The sequence below is a fragment of the Haplochromis burtoni genome, unplaced genomic scaffold (genome assembly GCF_018398535.1).
Source record: "Haplochromis burtoni strain Fernald_Lab_line unplaced genomic scaffold, NCSU_Asbu1 Contig_140, whole genome shotgun sequence".
In the NCBI taxonomy this organism is placed as follows: Eukaryota; Metazoa; Chordata; class Actinopteri; order Cichliformes; family Cichlidae; genus Haplochromis; species Haplochromis burtoni.
The window spans coordinates 752,596-763,544 of record NW_024582501.1 but is presented as its reverse complement, the minus strand read 5'-3'; positions in this window follow the sequence as shown (position 1 = coordinate 763,544).

The window sequence follows — 10,949 nt, the reverse complement described above, 5'->3', positions numbered from 1 at the left end:
GCAGCAGACAGGAAGCTGAAGATAATCAGGACCATGTTAATATTCAGCACAACAGCCTCAGGTATGAGAAGCACTACAGTTCTATGTGCACCTGCTTGTTAGCAGTAATAAGATTATTTATACAGTTATAATAAAATTATAGCTGTCAACAGACAGTTGTTGGAAGCATTTTCAAATTCTGTTCTCCATGGATGGTCTCCTTAACTTTTTAGCAAGAGCTGAAAAAAAATCTGTTTTATGTTCAGTGAGTTTTTATAAATCGCAGTTTGTCAGATTTACATAAATCTTCTTTCCTGTGGCCACTCACTGCTAGCATCTCCCCTGCCCTGAGTCCCGCATCAGACAGTAGTTTGGCATGCCAGGAGCTCTCATGCTGTAGCTGTTGCAAGACATATTAGCCCTGTCTCATCGCACATTCTAGGTAACATCTATAACAGACACTCACAGGTGGTCAGAGGTAACTCAGAAGCTGTTTCTTTTGCACCAGGCAGAATTTTATCATTATTTGCAGGTGCATTTTCGAATGATGAGGTGGGACAAAGGGGATTTCCTCCCTCCTCAAACATCTCTTCAATTTTCTTTCTCTCTCCAGTGGGTCTTTGTGTCTTCGTTGACTGTCAAGATTAAAATATTTTGCTCCATTCTCATTATTTCTATTGGTGAATGAGTCGGATGCACGATCTGTTTTGCCTGCAGCCAAAGTGCAAATGAAAACCTTTCAGGATATTCTTAGCGTTGGTCATCAGGTGAAATCAAGTTGGGCAGGACAGGGATTTGGGGGTTCTCACTAGCTAACTTAGTTTGACGTAACATGGTGCTCACATGCTACATCGCACTAGCTGAGCTACAGACTGAGCTACTCAGTCTTTCCAGATTCACAGAATGCCATCATTTAGGCATGACTAGGTCTAAATTAAACCAAACACAGACAAACAGAAAAAAGATAAGTTCGGATAGCTCACTTAACATCACTTGTTCCATAGTGTAAACCTAAGCTGGTCACTGCCCTGGCAGTCATAACAAATCTGACATTGAACTGACCTTAATCTGAGGCAATAGTGGTGTGACAGATAACGGCTGGACATGCAGGACAGGAATATGAGGGCAGATTAAATTCCACTTATCTGTAGATCATAAGCATGTCAAATCCATCATACCAGTGCTACAGACAGACAACAGATGCATTGATAGACTGAAGACCCCAGGGGAAATTTAGGTTTTCTCTGCATTCTGTCTCTCTATAGCTTTTCTTACTCTTTGTTTACTGATTTATGCTAATTAAATCCACTTACATTTAACATCTATAGGGCTTCAGTTTCACACATTTAGTCTTCTGTAATCCACATCACAGGATTACACATTATGAAAATAATGCTGAAATGAAAGTGAGAAAATTAGCGGAGACACTGAAATGAGCCACTGGGCTTCTCTCGTTGCCATGCTTAAATTTCCTGCAGCGTTAATTATACTAGATAAACTAGACCCAGTGTTTGTCCTACCTCTCTCATTCTACTAAAAACAATCCCCACGAGAGCACATACTTAAACACACATTCACAAACACGCACGCACGCACACAAATCCAATCAAGCTAACATGCAGACTCAGATAGGATCGCTTAAATCAACACCCTTACGTATAGACCCTCGTGCATTCCGTGCAAACACACCCAAACAATCTGCATGACTGTAGTAAGAAAATAAAACATCCACCTAATCACAGTTGTCCAAAAATATTAATTTGATTGAGTTGATAAACATTTTTAAGCTCTAAATGAGGACCCTGTGGACCTCACACTGGAGGGTAGTTGCTTGTTAGGGCCAGTTGGTTTCTGTCTTTTTCCTTTTTGGGGTGTGATGCAAATTTACTACACCGTGTTGCAGATCCAAGTGAGTAAAGACGAAAACTGGAGGTGGCTCCAGTTTCTTTTGTTGCTCCTTTCAAATACCAGTCCTTCTATGTGTGCAACATAAACCAGAGCCCACCTCTTCAACATGGGATACAGTGTCGTGATGTTTCTACCCTTTTGATGAATGACTGTCTGGAGCAGGTTACCTCTCTGCAGTCTGTCTTCTTGATTACCACCCATCAGCAGCTGGCTATCTGGTTTGCAGTGTAGCCCTGTGTATATATCTAGTTTTAAGTGACTTTTAAAAAATCCAAATGCTAATACTTTTGATATCAAACTTGGCTCCTTCACAGTCTGAAGAAGAGACTTGGCATAAATCTTTGTCATCAGATAATTTCTTAATAAACATCTGCTGAAGAACCACTTACGTTAGACATGAATAAATGTGCTGAAAGTAAGAACAACATTGTGCCTTGTGCTGCTGCTAAAACTTTTGAAATAATAATGTTTTTAAAAATGGCTTATTTTGTGAAACAGTGTCATCTACTGAACCAAATAGCATTTTAGCATCATTTTAAAAGACAGAAACATTAGTAAAAGCACAACATCTTGGGCAGTGAGAAAACCTTTAAGAGAAAAAGGGAAAAATAGACTAATGTAAATGTGTACGATCAGAAATAATTGGCACCGGTGCTGCTGATCGTTTGTTTCATTCCATTATATTTTGAGTGGCGTTTTATTCACTTTTTTTTCTCATTGCTTGTTTGTCTGAATCTCTGCCTTTTTAAATCTTTGTCATCGTTTTCACGTCTTTGTATATTCAAGTCTAATTTATTTCGATAAATAACAACTATTTCTGTTCAAAGAAGAGGAAAAAAACCCAAACCCTCTTTGTTGAGAAAGTTTATAAACTGTGAATGACAAAATATGTCGTAAATCTATTTGGAGACTATGACCATGGAGGAGGAGAAGGTTGTAGACACATCAGTAAACAGTATAGTGTGAGAAAGCTGAGCCTCACACGTAGGATTTAGACTGCACCTGCTGAAAAAAACATGTGGCGAATCTTTGATTAAAGAATGAAATCTGCAGTGAGAGTGAGCTGACTGAAAGAACCATAAACTCCCGGCCACAAGCCTCGGAGATCGAAACAACCTTCGCCACAATGCGGCACTTTGGCAGACATGATGAGATCTAATCATAAATCAAGCAAAACAGATGGCAGTCGGAGAGGTGGAGATCTCTATCCACCCAGAATAAATAGACATATCTGAACCTTAGAGGAGGTTTTACATCTCTAGATTACTTGGCTCACTGTTGTTGTTATCTTCTCTTGCTGTATAAATTTTGTGTATCTATAACACATGATCGTTCTTGCACCCAATTGAGAGAAGTGCACTACACTTTATAGTTGCATTTTTTCCTGGAGGAGTGATGACATGACTACATAATGGTTAAAAACCTGAGGAAACAAAATAAAACTGTACCTCACATCTCCACATGTGAGTCATTCAGACTGGTTTTTGTTTCATTTTAGTGTTTGGCGTCCAAAGATCCTTCGAAAGAATGCGATGTACACTACCATTTTAGGTATTTTATAATGTCTCTAATACATTGTGGTGCGGTCAAACGTCACAAAAGATTTAAAATGTAAACAAGTGTCAGGGCGTTTCAGAGTTGTCAAACATTCAAACATTTGCTATAATCCAAGCTCCGAATACTTAATGGCAACATTATGGCGAGTTAGTAGCCATTAAACCTAATTTATACAGTTCTAAAATTTTTTTCCATCTAGGATGCTTTGAAAAGACCCCAGAAACACTATCTGACATCCATCAAAGGCCATAAATCATGATAAATGGAATTGTTGCCTCCTAAAGAGAAAAGAAAAGCTGTCCTGGCTGAGACAATCGCTTCCATATGAGATACTGTATGCAATTCAGACACATGTGAAGTGCATGCATGAATAGGTGCACAATGTTCAACCCTTCTGCTTCAGCCATAACCTTATACACACACGTTCATCCAGCCACACACACGCTCAGCGTGTTTGATTTTGTCGGAGGATGGATCGCTCATCATCGGACAACCACGCTTCATCAAACTCCCTGCAGCTTTGTTTAAATAAGCCATGGCTGCTTTTCATTTATTACCCATTTATCAGCTCATAGCCACGCTGTAATCTAACATCTGTTGATTCTCTGACATCTCACTCATTAGAGTTCTCACTGCGTTGCTTATGTCATTAAAAATTAGTCAAACATCTAATGATTTCTGTCCAGGAAACCGTTTAGGATTGAATTACTCCTATATGAAATGTTTTCTAAATCATCAAACTACTGGGTTTTGGCATGCTACCCTGCTACGTTTAAATCATGTTCCGCTTTAGGTTTGACCCTACAGCTTGTAGTTTACGGGGGGAAAGCTTGGCCTGGAATCATATTAGATTATATTCTGGCAGCCTTCTTGATCAACTCAGGAATGAATGCATTCTTATCTGTATCCTCAGAGGATGACAGGAAATCTGCCTCTTTAAAGTGATGATAGATTTGTCCTGAAATGCAGGTACGCACATTCACACAGATGCTGGACTGTGTCCTCTTTTTCTGACTATATTGAAATTAAATACTGTGCCTCAGGCTGGCACTGAACTCGTGTGAGCTACTTTCTTCCTTTTTTTTTTCATAAGGAAAACCCCGTTGGAGGTTCCACAAACATTTCATACTTCTGCAGCATGATGGTTATTGTTTTCTGTATAAGAAGCCGAGGTATGTAACGACAAGCTAGACCTCCATCTTGGTCTGTGGAGCAAAATTAAAGAGGTTTATAGTAAATGGATGGGATAAAAAACATAAAGATAATTGAATTGAATTTAGTGTGTCGAGTATGTGCCTCAAAGTGCTCTGGGTGGTATTTCTTTATTACAACAACTTACTAGTACATCCTACACATTCCCATGAGCACCTCTTCAATCTATAGCGATAGCACTTCAATCATTACATCATCATCCAGAGCAGCTTCGTTCCATTTGCTTCTCCCAAACACACTTTAGGTTGAAATTAATTTGAGTTCCCGTGAGAGGGAGCAGGACATTATCATTGGCTCAGATATGTATAGCTATGATTGGCAGCTCACGAGAGAGCTTTCCATTAAGTGGCCGAAACTTCACCTCTGACCCCACAGGAACAACATATATCCCAGTCGGCCCAACTATCCGTGGGGCTAAAAGCTTGGTCAGTAAATAGTCACGAGGGTCACACTGTGGGAGGTCAGAGATCAGAGGTAAAGAGGAAATGTGCTATTAACCATAAATATTGTTTCTTCTCTGTGTTGTGCAATAATTCAAACTCTGCGGCCTGGTGCATTTGAAAAGCGTTGACTCTATAATAATCTTCATTATCTCCAGTATTATGGTCATCCTTGTGATCAGAGTAAGTGAGAGATGCATTTAAGCAATGCAAAGCATCACAGCAGAAAGGTCCTGGGTTCAAATCCGCCGGGGCGTTTCACATGTTCTATTCATCATGTCACCATCAAAAGTATTCATATTTTAAAATATGCACGTACAGCTGTAGTTTTCTTCTTAGTTTAAGATGGCAGATAATAAATGGACTAGCTTTTCTCTTATTAACCACTCAACGTGCTTTACTTTACAATCCACATTCATCCATTAGGATACAGATGCATGTTCTGTGTACTTTGAGCGATATACCCTTCACAAGACATTTAAAGTATACCAATGCACAAGATGTTATTTAAAGATAAAGAGCTCAGGCTGTGCTGGTTAATCTTTTTGTTTAGTACCTTTTACATGGACTGCCCACAGCTTCTAAAACACTGGTACCACTTTATATAACAGATGTGTGAGTTAGTGCTAATAGTAATTGTTAGCTGTTAATAGTTACCACGAGCAGGCTGAGATTTATGTTTCCACAGCTGCTGCCCGCCTGTGTCTGCTGACTTTCTCATGTGGATTTAACAGGACAATAAACATCCTGCGGCTCAGTTACCACTGAGGACACTCCGTGATCTAACATTAACACAACACGAAAAGTGATAAAACATCCGACTTTTGCATGAACTGTGACTTATTTTGCAGGAGGACAGCTTAATTGTTAGCATGGCATAAAGCCTCATGTTTATAACGAGCTCCACAACTGTATAAGACCCATTCACTCCACTTGTGTAACTCCTGGATGGGCGAAGAGATGAATTTCCCTTAATGACTAATAATTTGATCGCTATTAGGAACAACAACCTCTTAAATAATCAAAACTTACTCTATTGTTAATGGAAGTGGGTAAAGCTCAACTTGAAATCTTGGACCTGAAAGGCCTGAAGAAAATGTAAAGCAGGTGGCTGCTTCAACGTCCACTGCTTCCTCCTCACTGTGCCTATTTCGCTTTAGTGATGAGTTTGAGAACTTTTCAGTTTCTGTTGTTTAATTTAGCATAATTAAAACATATATTTTGCTGATAAAGAAAAAAATGAAAGTGAGTATAAACTTTAGGGGATTTTTTGATGTCTGGTTCTACCTGTGTGCCTGGAAATAAGCCGTTGAAGAAAGAGGATTTTCTGTAGGCGCCAAATTTCTGCTGAATGTATTGATTTAAAGTTTATATGCTAAAAGTGCATGCAAAAACTTTTTTGTTAAATATTGTTTACTTTGGATTATTTGTGTGTTGCTTGCATGAGAAGGCAGTATGCAGACCAGTGTTAATTTCACTGACAAATAATTTTCATCATAGTTCTCAAAGTCTACCATAATCTAAAACTCAACTAGTGAATTTTAACACCTGAGTTATGATGAAAACTAAATTATCTTTTAGTCAAAAAACTTAAAATTAACACAATAAGCAGTCAAAGAAATGATTCCAGTAATAATATGTAAAATAAACAATTGTATTAACATGTATATTTGTATAGATTACAAGTTTTAAATTAACATGACTGCATTCTTTAAAAAACAAACAGAGCCCATAAATGACATTTTCTAAGTACATATGGATGTATGTGGAAGCATGCATTTGCTAGCATGAGCCTGGCACGCACATCACCCCCCGGTCAGCATCTATCACGTTGCTCAGTCATCTCATATGAAGAACTTAAGCGCGACTCTTCTGGCTTCTTCCCCCCTGGATCTGAGATTGCTTTTAATAAAGTCTTTGTTTAGCCTTGCTTAAAAGAGCTTTGACTGATAAACTCTGACATTTTTGTAAGATGCAGTAAAGATTGTGGAAACGGTCAAGCAGAGAAATATTTCAGATTTTCTTTCCATTTTTCAGTAATCATCTGTACTCGGCCATTTTCAAGAGCGAACTCTGATTTTTATCGATGAGCCAGGAATGCAGTGGCTGTAAGTAGCAGCATTGTTTGATTCAGGTATATCGAGTTTCCCCACAATACCGTCTGCCTGTACAGACCATATTCATTTCAGTAGCAGAGAGGTTTAGCACAGGGAAATAAATCACTCTCATAATGTAGAAGTACTGTGTTTGTATTATGATGACTTTAAGCTTACAGCCAAGCAAATGTTGTCTTACCTAAATTCACTTCAGAGGTGGTCTGCTATATTTTACTTCAAACAATAAATGTTATTTAAGAAAACTTTTTTTTTCATAACACACTTTCAGTCTCAGCTTTTAACCTGATCAGATTAGGAATCACCACTTAGTTTATTTTATTTTAGAGTTCATGCAAAGCGTTGTCTCTCTAAACTTAACTCTGACCTCTGTGTGTTTGTCACTGGCCTGAGTGAGAGATTGATAAATGTAGATTAATTTGCCAAATGACCCTGAGTTGAAAGTTTAAAAAACATTCATCATGGCCAACCTCCCACACATGGTATCACACATGGATCATCTAGATAACAGATCCATTAAGGCCACTTTGATATTACAAGAAGTCCTCCTTTCATTTATACTAATGAGAGAGCTGGGAGGAGTTAACCCAAAAGCAAGTGAAGAAAAACAGAATGAAGCTGAGACATGGTGGTTAGTAAATGTAAACCCTGCATGATTGCATCTTTTTTGCTTGCTAAATGCTCAAATACTCAGATGGATCTCAAATTAATATGAGAGAGATTTTAAGCTCTGCTTTTCCACAGAAATGAAGAAAATCATTTTGTTGTATAAATATCTAAAGCCATGTTTATTTCTCAGAAACTAAACACTGTGGGAAAGCAGACAGGATCTAATTGGCAGGATGTTTTAACCCCTTTTGACTGTGGCTGACAAGCTGACAATGTTGTGCAGCCATGTGTGCTGGTAAACACACAGAGCATCTTTGCCTCTGTCTTCCTGACTCCATCCAGTTACCCCCACCTCATCTTCTCCTCTCCAGTTCATTGGTTCGACGTGGAGAAGCGCTGATTGCCACTTGTTCTGGTTCACTAAAGCCTGGAATCTCCTGTTTAGATCAACAGGAAAGGAATCTTCTTGGTCCTCCGAGACAGCTAAAAGCCCGTCTGTTTTAAAGAGGGTTGAGGGTCTCATAAACTTGTCAGACCCGACGGTGTCCTTTTACCTACCTAGCTTCAGTTTTGGCTTAGAGAATTCCAGGACACTCTTAAATGGCGGTTTATAGGCGACCTGTCAGCCCAGGGATCATCAGAGGTTTATGGTTGACCAATAAAAACACTGCTGTGATTCAGAAGATCCCTAACTCATCGCCACGCTTTCAGATAAACCCCCAGGTTTTTCTTCCCGTCTCCAAAGATTAGAGGAAACCCCAATAAACTCCCCGCTCTTTTCTCACCACTTCTGTATTTGCCTCATTTATCTCCCACACTTATCTAACCCTAACTTAGATTTTACAGTATAGGACAAGCAGTATGTTTGTCTTGATGAGGAGAGTTTTGTTAGTGTGGCAAATATGAAGCCTGAGCCAGGAGGCTTAGTTAGACTAGTAAAGGTCCAATGTTTCCCTTGTCAAGGCTGACTGTGCAGCAGGCTCAAATGCAAAAGATCACCTTATGCCATGAATACCCCAAGATAGCTGGTGAAAGCTGCATGTATAGACTACCATGACATAGATGACTGAGAACTTACACAGACATTCTGCAAATTACATAAAAATGCAACAACAACAAAAACCCCAAAGCAAAACCCAAAAAACCTATAGCTATTTATGGCTCAATTACTCTATACTAACTAAATAATGTGTATCTGTATATTTGTGTTTCAGAATCCTCAAAATCCATCAAATGCATCAACATCCACGAATTTGACTGGATTTCATATTTTCTCCTTTCCCTGCTTGTTTTCTTTTCTAAACACATACACATTCACTAACAGCATCTTTTCACATGACAACATAGTATTTTATACATTTTCACCATTTAATTTATGTCTTTAGGTGGTCAAACTTTATTGCATCTGACCTCTTCTTGCTCGTAATGTTCACCATGTTCATCACAAACATGCTTTGCTGTTTTCTTACCTGCATGCCCACAAATAGGATGTGACAGTTTTAGATGGGACAGCTACACGTGGTTGGGGCTGCCCATAAAATAGGCGGCTGGTGTCAGTCCCAGAGGGTTCACTCTGATTATGGTTTTCCTGACAGATGGTGGAGTTTCAGCTATAACAACATGCTCTAAATATCAAGGCAGGCTTTGTAGCCACATACAAGTTTTTTTTTTAAATTTATTCTCATTATTTTTTTAATTGAATTTTGGATATTTTTTGTTTTAGTTTTGGTTCTTAGTGTAAAGGCATTTTATTGTGAAAAGCTGAAGAAAGAATTCTCAGCCCCAGTAACAATAAATTTGTTTATTAAAAGGTTATAGTGAAATATTAACATATTAGTAGTAATAAAAGAAACTACAGTAATTTGTATATAGTTCAATACACAGTTTAAGAGTTTTGTATATAGTTTAATAGTTTTATATGCTATATAAAAGACTTATTGCTACACTTATTACTTAAAAATATATTTTTTTACTCCCTGAACCTACTCTAAAAACATTCTGCTATTAGCAGGAGGCATATTGTGAATAAAGGTGTTAGAAAACAGTTGTCTAACCACACATCTGTAGACAATGAAGTTAAAAAATGAAAAGCAGAATGATGTTTTAATTCTAAAATAAATTTAGCTATTAAAAATTATTTCTGGTAACATTTTAGGTTTTAAATATTAACATTTAAACCTTACACCAGTGAATCATATTGGACCATTTAGGCTGGTTTGCAGTCGGCCTTCAGGTGCAAAAGAGGTGTGGCAGTTCTTCAATAAATTCATTTTTGCATTTAAGAACAAACAAAAATCTCTGAATGGAGACATTTAAAAAAAGGAGAGCTTGAAACAGAAGAACAGATATGAATGTAAACGCTATTTAAACACCATTTCTGAAGTCAAAGTAGTACTCAAACAAACAGTCCCACAGATGCGTCTGTTAAAAACACAGTTGGGGTTTTAAGCAGGGTTCAGATGTTGTGATACCGCCCAGTTCACAAGCTAAAAGAAACATGCATACTGTAAATGCAAGTACACCGGCTCGGTGTGAGGCCTGAAAAGATTGAACGATCTTCAGCTGGTGTTGAAATAGGAAGTCACTTCACCTGTTTTCTTTGCATTACAGAACTACTTAATTCTCTAGACTCTAAATGGTAAAAGACCCTCTTCCGGTTTTTCAGCAGAGCTGTGATTTAATGTTTTAATGAAGTTCTTGCTCTCATGCATGTTCCTTTACTCTCTGCACAGCTGTAAAAATATGTATTGGCCTTCACTGAGGGACTGCTCATTTCAAACAATATTCATTCTCCCTCTGAAACAGAGGTGAGATCGATCTTCCGTGTGGAAAGATGCAACCGTGTCTGTTGATACAAGGCATATATTTATGCAATTTAGTGTGTATTTAAGACATATGGTGAAATTTATGCCTTATAATACACATGTTGTGTAATAGATTTGTTTCACATGAATGCCCAAGTCCAAAGTAAAGAAAATTATCCTTCATGTTTCATTCTGAACTCCAAGATGTTCCTCCTGTTAGTCCCTCTGTGGGTGATTAAAGTCTGGATGAAGTGAATTTATGTGAAATTGTTTGCAACAGCTGAGCCTCCTGATGTTGTCTTTATCTAAACATCTTTATATCTCAA